Here is a 22,500-nt window from a genome sequence, read left to right on the forward strand (position 1 = left end):
AGTTAATAGCATGATTGTTCTCACTAACATGTACAAATATACCACTATTTCCCTGTGCATATCTCACACGTTGTTTATGTTGAAGATGTAAATAACTTTTTTGCCAGGTTAAATCAATTAGTACCATCAATTAAATTTTCTATGGAAATAGAAAAGATGAATGCCCTACCCTTTTTGGATGGTCCTCATACAGAGAAATAGTAGTGGGTTTACGTATAGTGTTTTTTACAGAAAACCTACTAATATTTGTCTTGTCCATGTACATTTCTATTCTGGACCAAAACAATAAGGTTAAAAGATCAGTGTTTGCTTCCATGTTTTTAAGAGCACTACGGGTATGTAGCCCGGAATATATAGATGAGAAAAGATAAGATCGGAATACAGGCAGAAACTGAAATATCCAGATAATGTACTAAACAATGCATTAAAAGCGGCAAAAAAAGACCATGTATCAAATAAAAAAGAACCTTACAACAACAAAAAATTTGCTTGTACTACCTTATAATAGTAATATGAAAGATATCCCACATCTCCTGAAGAATTTGTTGGTGTTAATGTAGGTTTTTAAAACAAAAAATTAAAACAATATGAACTGGTTACTTATTAAGAACTCCCCGACAATGCTAAAGGATGTGTATATAAAATCCCGTGTAAGTCTTGTGACAACTTTTACATTGGTCAAACGGGGAAAAGCACTGGAAAAAAAGAATAGAACAACATAAACAATGTGAGATATGCACAGGGAAACAGTGGTATATTTGTACATGTTAGTGAGAACAATCCATGCTATTAACTGGGGTAGGGGGCAAAAAAAGCTGGGGTGTTCTAATAATGCATTGGAAAGGAATATCATTGAATCTAGTTTTATAAAAGAAAGTTACAACAATAATATGAACATCAGTCAAGGAATGATAAACTGATCCTTTAATATCAAAAGAAATTTGTAAACTGTTTTAAATTTTAAGGTTGGCTGTAGAGATATATGAAAAATAGGATTATTATATTTCTAAACACAGTAAAGGTGGCAGTAGGGCTAATGAGATGTTCAACACCACTCCCTGACACCTGTCAGGTGTGGACTTGTACCCTGAGCGGTAGTATCCCTTGAGAATTTATTGTAAATTTTAGCCTAATGATTTTTGAAAGCCACTCCTACCTTGACACCTGCCTGTAGGTGGATCTGCAGTCCAAAACGGTTGTGTGTATGTTCGTCAGTACTGTCTTTGTAGTATATATACTCGTGAATTCTAATACTATGTATGTATCAGTCCTTTGTCAATGGCTTGAAAATAAAGCCGAAACCGGTCAGGACCTACACCCTGTCTCTTATTTTTCACCTGTGGATATGTGTGAATATATATATATATATATATATATATATAATATATATATTATATATATATATATATATATACTATATATATATATATATATATATATGGTATATGTATGTGTGTGTGGTATTAATTAGAGCATACACATTGATAAATTGATAAATATATGAAGACTTGACTTCTTCAAACTATTTTTTCTTTTTTCTTTTTACAAATGTTTACTGAGATGATCTAGCCAAGAAAAAAAATCCATGACAATCTTGTGCCACCAATAGCAGGCAGTTCCGCGTAACCTTGTTTGAGAGCCACACATCCCTATATATATATATATATATATATATACATATATATATATATATATATATATACTATATATATATATATATATATATATATATATATATATATATATATATATATATATATATATATATAATATGTGTGTGTGTGTGTGTGTGTGGTGTGTGTGTGTGTGTATTTATATATAAAAGTTAATAGTCACTATTTACTGGACGCGTATGTAAATGCAATAGATATTATAACGCCATCTTAGTTTCACGCGTTTTGACTAATTAGTTATATACGGATAACAGGGTGTTAGAAGAGCATCTAGGAAAACAAATGAAACTTGAAGACCGTAAGTAAATTTTAAGGTGAATTGTTTTGAAGTCTTTCCGTAACCTCCCACTTTCTCAAAGTTTATGGTTATATGAAAGATATTAGAAACTGCTGATTATTACTACGCGGTATTCACGTATACACCTATACTTACGTTTTCAGAAAATAGTGCATACTTTATTTTAACTACGCGGTGTTCATGTAGATGCCTATACTTACGTTTTCAGGAAATAATACATATTTTATATGCGTACAAAACTTAAGACGCTGATGGACGAATATATACATGAAAGTGTTTACGTATGTATAGGTGGATATGACGGGAAAATTTACGAAGACTATTGCAGATCGTATTCTGATGTTCATGAATAACTTAATAAATATCAATTAAGTGAAAATGGTTATAGTAATCTGTACATTCTGTTTTCCTGAGAATAAAACTACTTACTTTTCGTAAGAATAAAACTACTTGCAGGATCGATAAGCAATTCGTAGACCTAGCGCCTCAGTGGCGTGATCGGTATGGCCTTGTCCTGCCACCTCGGTGGCCGCGAATTCGATTCCCGGGCATTCCACTGTGGGGTGAGAGATGTGTGTTTCTGATGATAGGAGTTCACCACTCTCGACGTGGTTCGGAAGTAACGTAAAGCCGTTGGTCCCGTTGCTGAATAACCACTGGTTCCACACAAACAACTAATGAAGGGGCCATAGCAGTCATAAACAATTTGCGCAGTCCACCGAGAAATATGGCGCTTGAGAAATGCATCTGAACCACAAATAGCGAATGATATTCTTAGGCTGAATCAATTTAGTTTAGTTTCAGATGAATGGCCTTTCCCTGGAATTTACGAGCCTTACCGTTAGAATGTCACGATTTATGTAGCAGTGTCGGTCTCTTAATGGCTCTTATTTATGGTGACACGTGGAATGGCGAATCTCGGTTTGACTTATACATCGTTGATCAAGATATATCACCTTAAACGCAGAGCTTTTCAAGCGCTAACAGTATATATACGGACTTCGAAGAGGTCATCATTTTTGAGTCGATAAATTCATTTTTCGTCCTCCGGCGTTTGAGCTTAATTTAGAGGGAACATGTTCGATTTTCCTTATGGAATTCCGAGTCAGGACATTGTGTGGCAGATTTAAGGGGGGCGCACATTGTCACGGGATTCCCCCCCCCCCCCCCCCCCCCCCCCCCCCCGCAATTGGTACTAATAACAGAACATGAGTTGGCGGATTTCACGTGACCCCCACTCCCCATTTGATACAAATAACAGAACATTGTTTTCTTACAATGAAACATCATTAGTAGCAAGGACTTTCAGACTTTAGGCAATTCGTACGTATCGAAAATCGAGGAAAGCCTTTATGGCGTGGGATTCGTACCAGTTGAAAGTAAATAGTTTTAAAAAAATTGCCCTAGAGCCGAATCTCTGTAGCCAGGTGTGTTAATGTCATTTAATGACTTTGCTCGCCATTCTGTAGAGCCACAGACACAATGGTAGTAGCAATTTTCACCTGTACTTAATATCGGTATCCGTCCTTGAGGGCTGTGTAGCCATTCACTGGTGTGACCAATAGTGTTACACGATGATACGGAGCATCAAAACAGTGCCTTGGCCTGCCACCTCGGTGACCGCGAGTTCGATTCTCGGGCATTCCATTGAGGCGGTAGTGATGTGCATTTGTGGTGATAGAAGTTGACTCTCGACGTGGTTCGGAAGTCAGGTAAAGCCGTTGGTCCCGTTGCTGAATAACCACTGGTTTCATGCAACGTCAAAACACCATACAAACAAACAAAACAGTGCGGGCAGCTTTTCAGTCCGTTTTAATTACATTGATTTTTATTAGTTCCTCGTCGGACGAGTGGTTCTCGCGCTCTACTACCAATCCGGTGGTCCGAAGTTCGATTCTCGGCTCGGCCAACGCGGAATCAGAGGAATTTATTTCTGGTCATAGAAATTCATTTCTCGATATAATATGGTTCGGATCCCACAATAAACTGTAGGTCCCTTAACAGCTAGGAGAGCTGTTAAGCAGCTCAGTGGTCTGGTAAAACTGAGATATACTTAACTTAATTTGATATTCTCAGAATTTTTGTGCCATACAACACCTGCTGTTTACCAAACCTAATGGGATTTACAGAAGGCAATGAATCACTTGATTTGGGTATAACTGGTTGAGTCGCGGTGATAAATAAAGCCATTTTTTAGGGTGTAAGATTTCCATTAACCAAGTTTGGACTCTAGACATGAATTCAGACTTTTGAAAGTATAAACTAGGGACGGCCATATTACGTAAGTTTAGTTTCAAACAGTTTATTGAATTAACTCATCACACACGTGAATTATCAAATAAATGAAACGAAGAGTAAATGGTAATGCCAGTTTCCATTCTCACGTCAATTTAATTAAAAATTATTGTGGGTTAAAGCAATAAACACTAGTTAGTAACTGCACAAGTATCCTTCGCCTTTAATTGCCGTTTCAGAAACACCGAAGCGAGAGGTAGGATCATTACAATAAATCTAAATTAAAATCGTACAATAAATAAAAATTAAAATCCTACAATAAATTGAAATTGAAAACCTACAATAAATTGAAATTGAAATCCTGCAATAAATTTAAATTGAAATCCTACAATAAATTGAAATTGAAATCCTACGATAAATAGAAATTAAAAAATTGCTGTCAATAAAAATGTCCTGTAGTTTTCACCGTGGATCCAATTTAATTTTATTGCACGAATAAAATTAAAAAAAAACGAGTCCTTTCCAACTAGAGGTCAGATGGCAAGACTGCTATTAGGAATACGTAGAACGCATTCCAGTTTTCCGCTTCTATTACAGGTATACAAAAGCAATCCCGAGTTCAAAATGATGATGAGGAATATCTCTGCCAAATTTTATTCACTAACGTATTTTATAACATAGCAGATTTGAATTCTGTAGACGACTACCAGTGCTCCGAGTTTTGGGAAAATCATCGAATAACCTAGCCATTGGTTGGCATCCATATTCATGTTTATATAATATATATATATTATATATATATCTATATATATTATATATATATATATATATATATATATATATATATACATATATATATATATATATATATATACTATATATATATATATATTATATAATATATATTGTGAATAAACTTCCTAGAATGAGGGGGAACGAAAGTTCCTTTTTTTTTTCCTCTAGTAATATGCGTTTATTTGAAATGTAGGCCTTCGTATAAAGTATTTATATCATTTTTATTCTTTCTTTTAGGGGGACAGTTTCCTTCACACACCATAGAATTTTCAAGAGTTTCTCTACGTAAATTATCGATTTCAATTTTCTACTGTAACTCAGAGCAACCAACTTATCGAAGAACATGTCACAAAACACCGAACCAAGCAAACTGTTAAAGTTTCCCCTGAAACAATAATCAAGGATTTCGGCGTCCACTTATATCCAAGTTAAAAGGTAGGTGACTCCACGGTCCTTGACGGTGACGTCAAGAGGACAGAGGTTACTTTGGCAAACAGGGTATTCAGTATTAATTCAGTTTTTGTTTCGACGGCGATCTGAGTGATGGTGTTTCTTAGTGTGGTTAGGTTGTTTGGCGGTGGATTTGGGCTGTTATGGTTGATACCATTTTACGTCTAGGAGAAGAAAATGAGGCTTGTCTTGTGAAGCTAAGACTGAAGTTTAGTGGTTTGAAGAACTGTACTACAGGCAGAGTCGTGAGGGAGTGTCTCGAGCTCTTCAAAAGGTAATTATCATTATTATACTTTGTTTTTAATAAGTTTTAAATTTCGTAAGCTTATTTCCCCTTAACTTATTGGATCATGGCTCTGGTTACTTTTAGATTTATTAGTACTTTGTAATTGGGTTATTTTTTAGTTTTTATTTCTCGAACTCTTCAAAGGCGAATTTCATTCTTATGCTCAATGTTTCTACTAAATTTTTATTAATAGTTTAAGTTTATTTCCCTTTAACGTACTGGTTCATGGTTCTAGTTACTATTAAATTTATTAGTGCTTTGTAAATAGGTTATTTTTGGTCTTTAGTTTTTTAAAGTTTTTTGTTCAAAGTTATTAATGCTTTGTAAATTTATTATTTTTGTTTGCTTACAGTTTTTTGTTTCTCGAGCTCATCAAAGGTATAATTTCATTGCTATGCCTAATGTTTTTATTAACTTTTTTAGTAGTTTCTTAAGTTTATTTCACAGTGTATTGGTTCAGGAATCTGTTTACTTTTTAAATTATTAGTGTTTGTAAATTTTTTTTTTTTTATTATGCTTTGAAAAATTAACTTTTGTTTTTCTTTTTTTTCCCCCTCACATTACAAGCAGGTGATAAGGTACAAGCATCGTACTTAATACCTATTCTTGTATAAGTTACCTGTCTCTATATTTTAAGTTTTAATCGCTATTTAGTAAAGCTCTCAAAGACCACATAGCATTGCTTTTGTTAGTCTTTTTCTCCCAAAATATCTTGTAGGACGTAGGTCATTAATTTAACTAACCTTTTACAAATCTGATATTCTAAAGATAATAAGATCTCGGATCCAGAAAGGTTAATGCTTAATTTCTGTTGAGCCTGTTAAAATCTTACGTGACTTTTTAAAGTTTTATTTTGTTAAAATCTTAACGTGAAATCTTAACGTGACTTGAGTTAAAAGAAAAAAAAATTAAAGCGTTTTGTCTACCTTGCATTTTACAAAGATATGCGTTGTTCCAGTGGAATTTTTACTAAAGCAAAACCATTTACAGCTCTAGAAATAATTTTGAAAATTTCATTCGGATTTTCGTGGAATCTAAGACCTGTCTTGACTCAGACTACAATTGACAGGAAAAAAAAAAGTAGAAAAATTCAAAAGTCTGGTAACTTCGTCTCAGGCTGCGAAAAACGGCCTTTCCTTTCGCAAGTTTGACTTCGTACAAACCAGGTAAGGAGTGCTATGTAGTGAATCAGTGTGAACCATTATTTTTTTTTTCCTCCTCCCCTACAGAGGCAGTGCCCCTGTAGGGGTGGAGGTCCCTCCCATGCCCTGTCCTATAGGTCTTATGACTTATGGGCAGGTGCATGGGAGATTCGGGGTAGGGCGGGTCAACTAATAACAAAGTATTAATTTTAAGGTGGTCATTTTCACGAGTTTAGTAGGTTTAAACGTTAACGTACCTTGAGTAAGATTTCCGTTTTAAAATTTAAAATTCCTTTGCAGTTTTTAATAATTCATGTAGCACATTAGATTTGTTTGACAAAATTGATCAAGTTAACGTAAGCTAATAATTTTTTAAAATATTACATTAACTTTTGCAATGTTTTTTTCCAATTTTCAGCAATAATTTAGTTATACCTTTGTCTCTTGAGAGTTTTCAATTTCAAAAGCGTGTTGACTTTTTTAATTTGTGGTTAATTTAAGAGATTGGCATATGCATTGCTCTAGATATATTAATTAATTAATTTTTAGAAAATAACTTTAATGCTGTTTTTACACTAGTTAAAATTAGTGTAAATTTAGTTTAAACTTTATAAACTTGTGTTTTATTAATGTTAATATAATTAGGTGACCTGTTTTCGCACAATGCACATGATTAGTTTTGTTACTTTATTCCAATTTTACTATTTTAGAACTGGTTAAAATTAGCGTAACTGATTTTAATTAAAGCATATAAAGTTAAGTTTTAATGTTAATACAATTAGGTGACCTGTGTTTTCACAAAATACAGACCTATGAGTACTAATAATAGTTTTTATTTGTTAAAATAATTTAACAAATTAATGAAATTTATACAAGAATGTTATGCTTTTACTTATCATGGAAAATTGACCCAATAAAACTGGACTGCTTGACCATTTAAACGGTCGTTCTTGTGGTTTTCTTCCCGATCTGGTCAAGGCTTGGTTCGTGACTTGTCCGTTAAGAGAAAATTGGATTTATTGTGAGGGTTGCAGCTGAAGATGATTATAAGTGTTTTGTTTTATAGGAAAAAAATTTATCTATTGTGAGGGTTGCAGTTGAAGAGGCTTGTATGTAGTTTTTTTGAAGGAAATTAGGTCTTTATGGGAGGAAATTTTATCTCTTGAGGATTGCAGTTGAAGAGCATTGTAAGTAGTTTCTGTATTGGAGGTAATTTTAGCTATTGAGGGTTGCAGTTGAAGAGGCTTAGTTTCTGTATTGGAGGAAATTTGATGTTTTGTGAGGGTTGCAGCTGAAGATGCTTAAAAGTGGTTTGTTTGCATAGGAGAAAATTAGATGTATTGTGAGGTAGAAGTTAAGAGACTTGAGTAGTTTGTCTGTATTGGAGGAAATTGAATCTGTTGTGAGGGTTGCAGTTGGAGGTTAAAAGTAGTTTGTATTGGAAGAGGTTTGATCTTTTGTGAGGGTTGTAGTTGAAGTAGCTTATAACTGTTTGTCTGTATTGGAGGAATTTGGATAGTTGTAAGTAGTTTTCTGTATTGGAGGAAACTGGATCTGTTGAGAGGGTTGTAGTGAAGAGGGTTATAGGTAGTTTGTATTTGAGTAAATTGGATCTATTGTGAAGGTTGAAGTTAAAAGAAACTTGTAAGAATTTTCTGTACTGGAGAAAATTGGATCTATTGGGATTGTTGCAATGGAGGAGCTTATAAGTTGTTTGTACTGGAGAAAATTGGATCTTTGGTGAGGGTTGCAGTTGAAGTATAATATAGTTTGAATGAGAAAATTGGATCTATTGTGAGGATTACAGCTAAAGCTTTGTATTTGAGAAAATTTGACCTGTGAAGATGGCAGTGGAAGATGATTTGGTGGTTTCTTTTGAAAAAAAATTCTATATTGTAAATGCTTCATTTTAGTTGAAACCTAATTTTGTTGACTTTGTAAAAATCATAGTTTTAAGTTTTTATATTTTCAAGAAAACATTTCTGCCTCAGATCTTTTGATTTACAGGATGGTTCATGAAACTGTGATATTCAGTACAGAGCAAGGAAGACTTCTGTTATTCAAGAACTCTAGTGGACGTTGCTTTTCTCCCACAATATTTTTTGAATGAGGTGAGAATGGAGCCTGGCTTTGCTGATATCTTCCACTTTATTCAGAATGATGTCCTGTGTTGATGACTCAAAACTGATACTTCAATTATTAGTATTAAATGAAGCACACGAGTTATGACTTTAATTACCCTAATGATAGCAATTGTTAGATATCTCGCCTTAGATTCAAAGTAAAATAAATGAAATACTTAAAAGGTTAATTTTATGCTAATTGCCTGGATCAGGTAGAAAATTGTTCATATCTCATATCCCCGTGGTTTACCATTCTGTGTTAAGTGACATTTTTTACTTTTTGAAACCAGCACTCAAACTATGTGCTGTTACTTGGTCCAATCATTATACTTTGTTTTAGTCCTAGGATGCGAGACATTAGGATTTATGTGATTTAGATATTTCTCTTTAGGTTTTGTCTTGAAAAATTTGGTAAAGTACTGAGAATAACTTTTGTTTAACTATTGACTGTTACTTAATCCAGATAATTAACGAATATTGAAAACTGAATATTTGGGTTTTAGTAGCTGTTCAGCTGCTAGTGGCACCAAAAAACACTAATTTTTAGTTATTCATATAAATGAAGGCCTATATTTTATTTTAAAAGAACATGGTCCAATGAGAGAATTTTTTTAAGAGGAGAGAGGACAGCAAAGAAAAAACTCAAATAAGATGTTAAAAGCTATTGATCATGAGAGCTAAAGAATGATTTGTGTTAAAGCAATTGTTCGTTTAACCTCTTTAAGAGCTAAATAGTGTGTGAAATGACTGCTGTAGTGAATGTGGCTTCTGTCTGTATAGTGTTATTCACGTGATGTACCAGTGAACTAATCCTTAAAATATATCTTGAGTGTGCCAAAAGTTCATTCTTTCATTTTGATTGTAACTGAAAATGGAGGTAATCCTTTGGTATAGTTACTCTTAAGACCAGTCTGATGCTTTGGTATAGTTACTCTTAAGACCAGTTTGATTAGAGATGTGTATTTCTGGTTATAGTTCATTCTCGACATGGTTCGGAAGTCGCGTAAAGCAATTGGTCCCATTGCTGAATAACCACTGGGTCCATGCAACGTAAAAACACCATACAAACAAACTAGACCAGGTATCTTCTACATTAATTACTGTATATGTAAAAATTAGTATAAAAATTAGTATATGTAAAAATTAGTTTTGCAAGTCTATGATAACCGTTCCGATGCAGCAGTAAAATTTCTTGAGTATTACTCCTTTGGTCCTATCGGTAACATTTTCGTAAAGCGTTCTCGATTTTAGATCACATAGGCAAATGTAATGTTAAGAATATTTGTTGTAGTTTAAAATATTTGGTGGATGAAGGGAAAAATTGACCAGTCCATGAAATTACCCCATTAATGGTAACATGCCCCAGCAACTGAGGATAGTTGACTGGGCACCCAGCTTACTTGGCAAACTTCACATTAACCCAGTGCTCAGGAAATTACATAGACTAACTTAACGGAATTTATTAGTAGATTGTTAGTGGAACAATCCAGATGTTTAATAAATCAATTACGTAGTTCTAATAAAAGAAATTGCTATGTCCAGCTAAACCTTAGGCTATATGAAAGTTGATGACGCGTTCCTAGGTATATTCAGGTTAAAATATACCGAAGGAACTAAATGCAGGGTGTGAAAACTTTATCAACCTAAACCCTAGTGCCATCACCTATTTGGCTGGGGAGCTTCACCTGCCATGGTCGCCAACTTGCACCTGTCCTATGGCTTCATAGTTTCCAAAATCAGTTTGGGTATGTTTCATACGCTTGAATGGCTTTCCACAAACGAGACACGGTTTGCTACAGTTGGACATAAGACTGATAATAAAAAATTTTAATGGATGTTATGATGCAATAAGATGGTTTATTTCATTCTACGTTCAAAATATGAAACTGGAACTGAATCTTCCTTTAGTCAGTGCAGGCACTGCGCGACAGGGAAACACTGTTCCCATAACCCGTTCCACTATGCTGACCGACCGAGTATGGAGCCAGAACGATGCGATTGTCTGGTAACGCTGCTTCAGAAGAGAGAGAATATAAAAAGATTGAAGTACCTGACGGGCATGCCCGCTAGTGAGGACACGTTAAGAGGACTGGTTCCACCGGTTTATCTTTGATTTATGAATTTATACGAAGTTAATGCTGAAGATTTTTTCATATGTTGAGCAATTTTACCTGGTTAGCACTATCAAATAAAAATAAGGTGGTAAAAAATGTTACATGGTTAGGACTATCAAATAAGATGGGCGAAATAGTGATTTATTACGAAATTTTTTGAGTTACTTATTGAATCTGCCACTTATTTTTCTCCGATTTTTGCGTCATTTCTTGCGCTGACGGGGTAGGTACGTCAAGAAGCGGTTGGCGAGTCTCCCAAGACACACACGAGTCCAAAGACAAATTTTCCCGTTCGGTGAAATGTAGGAGTCGGAATGACATATCTCCTCTTATACTCTGTTGCTGGATATTGCAAATGCCAAGTTCTCAAGCGTATGTTTGCTAACAAAAATCCTGGAGTTTAGGAGTCTGGTGACGGCAGCAGCGAGGTCTTGGAAGCTGTTGCAGTTTCTTTAATTTCTGTGCCTGGAAAAAAAAGTTAAAAAAAAAAAGTAATTTTGCAATCTTATATGAACTTCAATCATCAGAGATAAAGGTGCAGAGAAGGTTGGTCTTATTCTTGCACCCGGCCGCAAATTCTCGATTAGTATACTATTATTGCACCAGTCCCTGTTCTTTTGCCATGCCCCTAGATTAGGTTAAGTTAGTTTGGGTTAATTTATGGCTAAAGATTTGTAAACTTGTGTGTGAAACATAATGACATTATTTTCAAAAAGGTTCTGTGGTTGGTTTTTAATTTATGGCGTCCCGCTTTTTCAAGAATGCGTCGCTACTTGGTTACAGTTTGGGAGTATGTCACCTGTCCTCCATCCTTTGGTATGGTACTGTTCAAGATATTTCCCTTATATTAGATGCGCCGTCTTGTCTTCCCTGAGGAGGCAAGCGTCCTCTCGAAGCTCTTTTCTCTACTTTGTGTAGATTCTCTTTCTGACTTGCAGTTGGCCACTGATGAGTGAGAGATGTGTATTTCCGGGGGTAGAAGTTCTCTCGACGTGGTTCAAAAGTCACGTAAAATGTTTTAGCTGTTCCCACCAGTCCATGAAAGCCATCAGCGTAAGAGCCTCTTATTCAATTTTGACAACAGCTGCAAAGAAATACTTAAGTTAGAATGGCCGCGATCCTGAGATGGTTTAAGGAGGCGTCTTTGTTGTAGTCAGGCTTCTGTTATGACAACGCGCCTTTCCTTATTCCACTTAACGACTGACCATTAAAGAGAAGGGAGCAGGATGTTTATAGTTTCCTAGAGGCATATATAACTGGTGGGCGTGAGAGACGAGTGACGTCTAACCCATTCAAATTCCTTGCTGTTCATTATTATACTCTCTCTTGGCAAACACAATGACTCTAATAGGGTATTCTAAGGATGCAGATTATCTGACGACCTTAGTCATTATATATTAAAAGACTCGTTCCATCGTTAAACGGTGGCTGCTCCTCTGCTCAACTATATCTGGCATAGTCGTCTTTGGAGGTTCTTGTTCTTTCTTTGGTCATTCTATCTTCTTTCTTTGTACCTGAAGGTTGGTGTAACAGCAGTTGTTTTTACTTTGCTTTGCTTTTTTTAGTCTTTTAATGTTTTTAATTGTCATTTTAAGAATCCAGTGTATTTTTAGTATTTTAATGTTGTTATTTTGTCATTTTTCAGACTGATGATGCACATAGTCATGTGCGAAACGTTTCTTATTGAATATATCTTTCAAAAAACATCCATGTGTCTTCGGCATTCCTGAATTGATATATATATATATACATACATACTACACATAGTATATATATGTGTGTTTAATTTTGGATACATGCTTCTTTATTGTGCTAGATTGTTTCTTAACGAATCCAGAAAGCTCTTGTCGTTATTGCCAAGTAATGTTCCTTTCGTAACTTTCCTTTGGCATTTATGCGATTAAAATATCGACTTCTCCATACCGGCCATTTCTTCCAGCGAGGTGGAGCATCGAATTATTTGACGTTTTAATTGGATGTTGTGGTTCCTGATTCACCTTTAACGATTTTATCCTGATGTCTAATGATGTCTTTGAAGCCTCATCTTTGCGAAGAAATTCTTTTGCATCCTTCTAATGAGGAACCAGCAAATGAGAAAAGTAATTTCTTGTCAGAGACGATGTCTTTGACATCTCGTGATACTTTATCGATTCGTTATTTCAGTAGCGAAAAATCTCCGTAAGGTGGGTAGTGCCATCAGTGGACCACCTGTGGTGAACTGTAGGCATTACTTAAGGTTCTTTGCAGCGTGCCTTCGGCCCCCTAGCTGCAACCACTTTCGTTCCTTTTACTGTACCTCCTTTCATATTCTCTTTATACTATCTTACTTTCCACCCTCTCCTAAAACTTGATTCATAGTGCAACCGCTTTGAGGTTTTCCTCCTGTTACATTTTTCAAACCTTTTACTCAGTTTCCATTTCAGCACTGAATGACCTCTTAGGTCAAAGTGCTTGGCCTTTGGCCTAAATTCTATATTTAACTCTTACTTAATTTACTTTACGTTATCTTCGCGCCACTGGCCACTGGCATAAGGCTGATACAGTTCCTCTCCATCTGTCTCTCTCCTGAGCTATTTCCTTCGCTTCCTCTAGGTTCTGGATTTCATCTTCAAGATCTCTGACAATTATGTCTATCCAACTCGCTCTTAGCCTTCCCAGCGGTCGTCTTCCTCAACTCAACCCAGTAGCGAAAAATCCAGATCAATAGTCTGTTAAGCCCCGTCCACACGGTCGACCTTTGCTCGACGAACTCTGTTTGATATGACGTCAGAATCGGAGAAACAGCCGATAAGGTTCTGACTTTGCCCGCCTCTGACGTCACATCGAGCAAAGTTCGTTGGGCAAAGCTCGATGGTGTGGACGGGGTTTTATACAACGAAATGGATACAATCTTTTTTGCAGTACTAGCTCCTACTTATAACACTTTTTGTACTGTTGAAAACGCTGATCTGTTTACACACGCCTGAAAATTTGGCTTGTTTTAGAGGATAGAATTCCGCCCAGAAAATTAGAATTAAAAAAATAGAATGACTCATTCCTTCGTTTTCGTTATAAGTACACGAGTATGCTATCGTAGATTCACATCAACCGTGCATCTGAGGTCTAGGCCAGTCCCATACGATGCTCCTGATTGGCTGTTGATAAGCCAATCACAGGGCTGGAAACACTGTCTCTCTCTCGAGAGAGACTTCACATAGGCAGGATGTATGTTCCGCCTCTTTTAGGGGATACTTTTGAAAGACGTATCCCTCAGGAGAGGTGGAACATACTACATCCTGCCTATGTGAAATCTCGAGAGACAGAGTTTACAGCCCTGTGATTTGCTTATCAACAGCCAATCAGGGGTGTCATAAGGGACTGGCCTAGACATCAGTTGCACGGTTGATGTGAGTCTACTATAGTAACGAGAGCAGTGACGATTGATCTGTGTAATATTTTTCAAACTCTTTTATTTAATAAACCATGCTAAGCATGACATATGGGATGGTCCTAAGTCGAGGTGCAATCAGAAACTGTATAAAAAGCCATAACAATTTTTTTTTATTTTTAATAAAAAAAAAAAAAAAAACTCACAGTTCACCGTTTTAACCACTCTTATAGCCATTTTGAATGAACATTAACAGATGAACAAATTGACTTTGGCATATGGACTTCAAATTAAAATCCATTCGTGGGTAAAGATTGGAGAGGACCACTTACTCCAGAAGCTGAAAAACAGAAAACAAAAGACCATATATAAAAAAAAAAAAAAAATTTACATAATTTAACACTCAGCACTTAATTCTCAATGACTGGCTATAACAGATTAACATTGTACAATAATTAAATGGCTTCAAAAACACTATATTTTTGAAATAAAGTAAACAAAATACAAAGACCACCCTCACCTCCACCCTGTGCGAGTCTCGGCCGTGAACTAAGGCAGCGGCTACGAAAAGAAAGATGGCGAATGGGGATTGACGACGACAAAATGACATTAGAACTAAAACATTATTGGAACATAATAAAAATAGGAAAAAAAAAAATAATTTTTACATTCTTCCGCCCCAAGATAATTTTCAAAGAAAATTATAGAACCTATGTAGGATTGCGGGACAATGCATCAGCTAGAACGTTGGCAGATCCTTTAATATAAGATATTTGAAACTGGTACTCCTGAAGAAGGAGACTCCAGCGCATCAGTCTTGCATTATGAGCTTGATATTTTCATCAGGTAAGTCAAAAGGACGGTGGTCCGTCTCTAGAAAGAACGATCTTCCCCCATACAAGTACTGTTGGAACTTTCCACAGCCCAAACAATTGCTAAGGTTTCTTTTTCAATGACTGAGTACTTAACTTCGGATGGCTTGCAACTTGCGACTGGCATAAGCAATAGGAAATGGCATACCTTCAGAATCGTATTGTAATAGTGTACCTCCTATTCCCTGATCACTTGCATCTGTTCTCAGACCAAATGGCTTACTAAGGTCTGGCAACCGCAAAATAGGCGCAAGAGTTAACTTCTCCTTTAACATTTCAAATGCCCCTCTCGCCTTAGAATTCCAGCTGATTATATCAGGTTGATTTTTCTTTAAACAATCAGACAGAGGGGCAGAAATACTTCCAAATTGTGGAATAAATCTCCTATAGAAGGAAACAGACCCTAAAAATGATCGTAATTGCCATTTCTTACTTGGAAAAGGCATATCCACAATTGCCTGTACCTTATCTGGTAATGGCTGCAGAGAATTCCTACCAATATGGTAGCCCAAATAGTGAATTACCTCGTAACCAAAACGACACTTAGAGGGACCACAAGTTAAATTCCAACTGCGAAGTCTGTCAAACACTTTCTCGAGGGCCACCAAGTGTTCAAGCCATGAGTTAGAGTGAACAAAAATGTTATCAAAATAAAAAACTAACGATCTAAATTTTTCAACACTTGGCGCATCAGACGGTTATATGTACTACAGGCAGTACTTAATCCAAATGGCATTCTTTTGAATTGAAATAACCCCCTATTAGTACTGAATGCAGTATATTTCCGGCAAGATTCTTCCATTGGTAACCTGGTAATAAGCTTTTGCCAGATCAATGTCAGATAAATATTTGCAATTTGAAAATTTGTCTAAATTTCATCGATAGTAGGAATATGTTCACAATCAAACACTGTTGCAGCATTCAACTGCCTAAAATCAATACACATCCGATAACTGGCATCAGATTTTTTTTTACTAGCACGACAGGTGAGCAATAGTTAGATACCGATGCTTCAATTATATCAAGCTCTAACAATTTGTCAACTTCACTGTTAAATACCTCTCTTAAGTGATAAGGAATGGAGTTAAGGTTTTCTCTTGACAGGCTCTGTGGTAGTTAACTGTATTGAATGGCTAAAGTTTTTAACACAACCAGGTATATCACTAAGAACATCCTTATAGCTGTCTAACAATGTGGATAACTCTGCCTTTTGTTCTGTAGTTAGAGAGGGATTCACATCAGGCTCAGTCTTCGACTCTGTATCTAACACTGGCAAAGGAGAATCTGTACATTGAGCAACTACAGCATGCCTGCACCAAATCCAAAGGTTCCATTAAAACATTCTGTTCAAAAGGGGTAACCTCATCAAACACTTGCAAATTATTAATAGTAGCCTTTGCTGGTAATACTTTTCAAATCATATTCACATGGAAAAGTTTATGTTTATTCCTTACCTCTATAATGTAATCAACAGGACCTTTCTTACCAATTACCTTAAATGGACCCTTCCACTGAGTTAAGAGTTTATTAGTCAGAAAGGTAAAAGTAGCAGAACTTCATCACCTATCACAAATTTTCTATCAGATGTTTTCAGATCATAATAAGTTTTGTACTTGCTAAAATTAACCTCGGTCATTCTGGAAAGCAATCTGGGCTGTTTCTAACCTATTGCGCAGATCCAACACATACTCATAAGAATTCCTATTCTCTTCATTAAGGTCCTGATTAGTAAACAACTCTTTCAATATGGATAAAGGACCTCTCACATTTCGTCCATAAATCAATTCGAATGGAGAAAATCCTAAAGTATTGTTAGGGATCTCTCTAACGGCAAATAAAGCACAAGGGAGGTACCTGTGCCAACAGCGAGGATAATCTGAACAAATATTTTTAATATACTTTTCAAGACACCATTAAAACGCTCACAATACCCATTAGCTGTGGATGGTATGGTGATGTAAAAATTGGTTTTCATATTAAGTAATTTATGTACTACTCCATCACTGAAGAAACAAATTGACGTCCCTCCCCTATCTGACAGAACCTCCTTCGGATACCTACAGTGTAAAAATAGTTAAAAGGGCTTCAGCACAAGAAATAGAATCTATTTTTTTTAGAGGAATAGCCTCAGGGTAACGTGTAGCACAATCAACTAATGTCAAAATAAACCTATGACCGTCCTCAGAAGGGGGTGACAAAGGCCCAACTATATCAACTGCAACCTTTGCAAATGGTTCGGTTATTATAGGCATTGTTTGAAGGGGTGCCTTCTTGACACGACCTTGGGAAGTAGTCCTCTGACAGATATCACATGATCTACAATAACGCAGTATATCAGCTGTGGCACCTGGCCAAAAGTACAGTGCAAACACTTTTGTTTAGTTTTACAATTACTAAAATGTCCGACAACAATGAATCGTGGGCAATTTCCATAATTAATTCCCTGAACTTGTGTGGTACCACCAGAACTTTTACTCCTAACATCACGCTATTTTTTACTCTCTATACAATTTTCTGTAAAAGAAAACCGTTGTCAATAAAGTACTGGAAAACATTTCCCTTAGATATTCAGTAGATTGTTTATCAAGCTTCTCACGAATGCTCTTCAAAGTAGGGCAATTCATTTGTTCTTGCTTAAAAAAAACTGACGCACTCACATTTAAGTCACCAAGAACCTTCAATTTCTTTGTAATAAGGGGAGCTGGAAGAGCATTACCAGCTTTTACTGACCTCTGGTCATAACAGATTGGCAGGTAGATGTATCCTTATATCTACTTGTCCAATAAGCACACCACAAAACTTAATGGGAGCCTTTACCACTTCAGTCCAACCTGTAAAATAAGCACAATCAATATGACACTTAACCACAGGAAATTTATCAGTTCTACCCAAATAATCACTAACAGATGCAAATTTAGTGTGTTCATCAAAAGGTATGGGCGGTAATAGCTTATCAGACACAACTATACAAGTACATCCCGTATCACGTACCATGGTCGAGATATTAGCTCCATTTACCTTACAATTTTCAAATTTCAGAGAGCCACATACAGTAGAGTCAAACATTAAAATTAATTTTATGAGGAAACGAATTACCAACTTCAGAGTCATTACACCCAGGATTACTACCAGTTAAAAACATTATGAATCATAGGATTCTCTTCCTTGACAATGATTATTCTGAGGACACTGAGGTCTTATATGACCTTCTAAACCACAACCATGACAAATTATTTTCCCTTTTACCTTCGTACTATTCGGCTGTAAGACTGAATGATCGGAACTCTTTAATGAATGAAGTGTTATTGACCAATGATTCTTCCTCGAACTACTTTTAGACAATTTGTTATACAAATTATTGAGCAGCCGCATAATATCTGCCTCATTAATCAATTCATCAAAAGTACGCCACTTTCTGTCTTTAAGGGTACTGCGTAACTCGGGAGTTACTGAAGCTAATAACTGGTCACACAAAATAAAGTCCAATAAAGATTCATAACTATTATTTACCTTTGATGTTTCCAACCAATGATTCAAAAGCCTACGTAAAGTAAAGCCAAACTGTCGAAATGTTGATGGGGGGAATACGAGAACGCCGAAATTCAGTTCTATAATAATCAGAGTTCATATAATAAGCATTCAACAACTCTTTCTTCAAATCGGAATAAGTACTAGTGGCTTCAGAAGGCAGCGTTACATAAATCTCCCTTAGCTTACCCTGTAACAACGGTAAAAGTCTAATTACACCGTCAGTCTCTAAATTCCAAACCCAGTTGCTTCACAAATTCTCTCAAAATTGAAATGAAAAAGAAAAACCTAAAATCATCCCAAATTCCTTCCTTAAACTAAAGCAATTTTATTTCATCTGACGAAATGTTCTGGAACAAGGGCTAAGAGTAATTAGTGGGATCGCAGCCCTCTTGGAAAGCATGTTCTATTTTCATGCTGCCGATCTTTACTTCTCTCTTCTAATTTTTAATTCTAACTCTCGTTCTTGTGATCGCTCTTCCCTTGCTTGTGCTCGCTCTTCTCTCTCAAATATTTTGTTGATGAACGATAAAATTTTACAGCATCATCCCCAGCCAAACCAAGATCACTAGCCAGTTCTCGTATTTGTTTAGTTAAATCAGACATGGTGATAAACACTAATTCATATATCAAAAAGAGTTCACGAAAAAAAATGACCGCAACGTAACAAGTGGACTTTTAGCTCAATACAGTTGAGCCCTGATTAAAGGCAGGCAATTATAGAAGGGTCATTAAACAATATCACGAAACCTAACCTTGTACCTTAAACCAGGAAAAGTAACAATGGTGCTTGGTATACGACCATACACAACACTTCACGCAACAATATAGGCCAGTCTCCCAACACGACCTCAATGGCACAGTAATGAAAGCACCCATAAGACTTAGGACCCCACACCTGACACCAATGTAATATTTTTCAAACACTTTTATTTAATAAACCATGCTAAGCATGACATATGGGATGGTTCTAAGTCGAGGTGCAATCAGAACTGTATAAAAAGCCATAACAATATTTATTAATTAAAAAAAAAAAAAAAAAACTCACAGTTCACGTTTAAACAGCTTATAGCATTTGAAAATGAACATTAACAGATGAACAATTGACTTTCATATGACTTCAAATTAAATCCTTCGTGGGTAAAGGTTGGAGAGGACCTCTACTCCAGAAGCTGAAAACAGAAACAAAAGCCTATATAAACAAAAAAAAATTACATACATTTAACACAGCACTAATTCTCATACTGGCTATAACAGATTAACATTGTACAATAATATAATGGCTTCAAAACACTATATTTTTGATGAAATAAAGTAACAAATACAAAGACCACCCTCACCTCCACCCTGTGCGAGTCTCAGCCGTGAACTAAGGCAGCGGCTACGAAAAGAAAGATGGCGAAACGGGGATGACGACGACAAAAATGACATTAGAACTAAAACATTATTGGAACATAATAAAAATAGGAAAAAAAAATAATTTTTACAATCTGAGTCTTGATTTTTCGTTGATTTTCTTTGTAATTCATTTGTGTATTAAGTTCCCGGGTTACGTACTCACTGCTGTTCTAATTGAGGAATTTGTGACTGCTTTGTTAAAGTATTATTTATTTGTGAAATTAATGAAATGTAAAAATGAAATACGAACTCGTAGCTTTAGGAAACTTTTAGATTCCTAGAAATACTAAGATCGCTCAATGAACGATCGCTGCAACAAAGCTTAATCATAATATGAGAATACTATCATTATTCCTCTCTTGACAAAGCGTCTGATGTCAAGGGATGCTAAGAACCTCCACTTGTAAATTAATTCCTTGAAGGAATCTTCTTATGCTAATAAGATGTCTCGCTTCTTCTTCGTTTCAGAGTGAGAGAGAGAGAGAGAGAGAGAGAGAGATTCCCAAAATAAGAAAACTGTATCCTGAACCTGATGATGTGATCTTGGGGATTCCATACAGATGCATCTGTCTTGGCTCCGTCTTATGTCTGAAGATACTGGAGGTCGATCCACACTCGACTTTTGATTACTCCCGTTTGATGGTGGTAAGTGATCGATCTCTTGCTTTTATTGTTTTGCATTGAGTTGCTTATCTAATTAGCATATTGGTATGTTGTAACCACCGTCTACTAATTCAACACTTGAGATGGATTGTTATTGTAAGGTGTAAGTTAACGTAGGCGATAGAACAGTATGAAAGTAAAAATTATGATGCATGTCGGGCATAACACTGAGGGGTCAGAGATGTGTGTTTCTGGTTATAGTAGTTCACTCTCGACGTGGTTCGGAAGTCACGTAAAGCCGTTGGTCCCGATACTGAATAACCACTGGTTCCATGCAACGTAAAAACGCCATACAAACAAACAACAGGAATCAGTTACCTACTTGGCAAAACTACAAGTATTGATTTGTATCTCTGACTAAACAACAAAAAACTCCTGAAAGGATTAAATGATTTCCAGTGAGAGTGAAAATTTCGTCTTTCTCGTATCTCTTTTGTACCACATTCGCAACTTTTCGTTTGGGAAATTGTTTGTTCCGCTCGCGTGCATAGTTCAGAGAAGTAATTGCATTCATTCAATGAATTCTAACGAGTGCCTCAGTGGCGTGCTTGGTTTGGTCTTGGCCTGCCACCTCGGTGGACGCGAGTTCGATTCTCAGGCATTCCATTGAGAGGTCAGAGATGTATATTTCTGGTGATAGAAGTTCAACACACTCGACGGAGTTCGGAAGTCACGTAAAACCGTTGGTCCCGTTGCTGAATAACCACTGGTTCCATGCAACGTAAAACACCATACAAAAAAAAACAAAAGAATAGAGTTATCCGAAATATATAATATAATGAAAACAATGGCCAAAAATCATAAGTCTTTATCCCTACAGTGAACTGATTGTTCAATGAGGATTGCAAGATTATGGGTCGAGCAAGTCATTCAGTGAATTCTAACGTGGTAGAGCGTTTCTCCGGTCCTGTTGGGGTGGTGAGAGAGGAATAATTTCCAAAATACAGACAGTAACATACACAATCTAGATATATGAGACAACATGATAAAAAAATGAATACTCGGCACTTATCCACAAAATAGCTGAGGTAGCATAAAAGATAGTAATCATAATACTGGTAATAGCAGTAATAATATTGGTGAGAAAAAAATGCATTGAGAGTTATAACACTTAGTGCACAGATTATATAACTTAAATTTCAACTAGAGACCTTAGGGGGTTACAGTAGTCAGATCCAGAGGGCTAAAAACGAAAATTGTATGTAGTAAAAAAGAACTAAAACTTGGTATTAATCACAGAAATAATGAAAAAGTAAAATATCAGCAATAAATATCATAAGATGACTTCTTGCCAATACAGCGATTAAGCCCTTTAAGGGACAAAGACCTCATTTTCCCATCTTTGCCACGATTTAAATCTCCTTGCTTCACTCCTTAGGATGCTTTGTATGAGCGAGTTGCTGCTGTTCTCATTCGGGTTACCAGACTGAGCCCTTTCACACTCAGGGCAGTAATTGTACAATAGCACTTGCAAACTATTCACCTAATAATACAATTATTTGAGTGCTTGTGTAGATTTCGGTCGAGTGGCGCAAAAGTTACTATAGTAGATTCAC

General features: G+C 36.0%; 1 long non-coding RNA gene across 2 annotated transcripts in view; it reads left to right on the plus strand.

Moving 5' to 3' along the window:
• Positions 1-22,500, plus strand: part of LOC135225485 (uncharacterized) — a 206,135-nt gene that overhangs the window by 60,789 nt on the left and 122,846 nt on the right. Inside the window, exons 3-4 of one of the 2 annotated variants that reach the window (XR_010316990.1) lie at positions 5,239-5,436; positions 5,559-5,725. This is a non-coding gene — a long non-coding RNA (uncharacterized LOC135225485). Of the gene's footprint in view, positions 1-5,238; positions 5,726-22,500 lie in introns of both variants that reach the window. The other variant, XR_010316989.1, reaches the window with a different exon arrangement.

This window comes from Macrobrachium nipponense, chromosome 13 (assembly GCF_015104395.2).
Source record: "Macrobrachium nipponense isolate FS-2020 chromosome 13, ASM1510439v2, whole genome shotgun sequence".
Lineage (NCBI taxonomy): Eukaryota > Metazoa > Arthropoda > Malacostraca > Decapoda > Palaemonidae > Macrobrachium > Macrobrachium nipponense.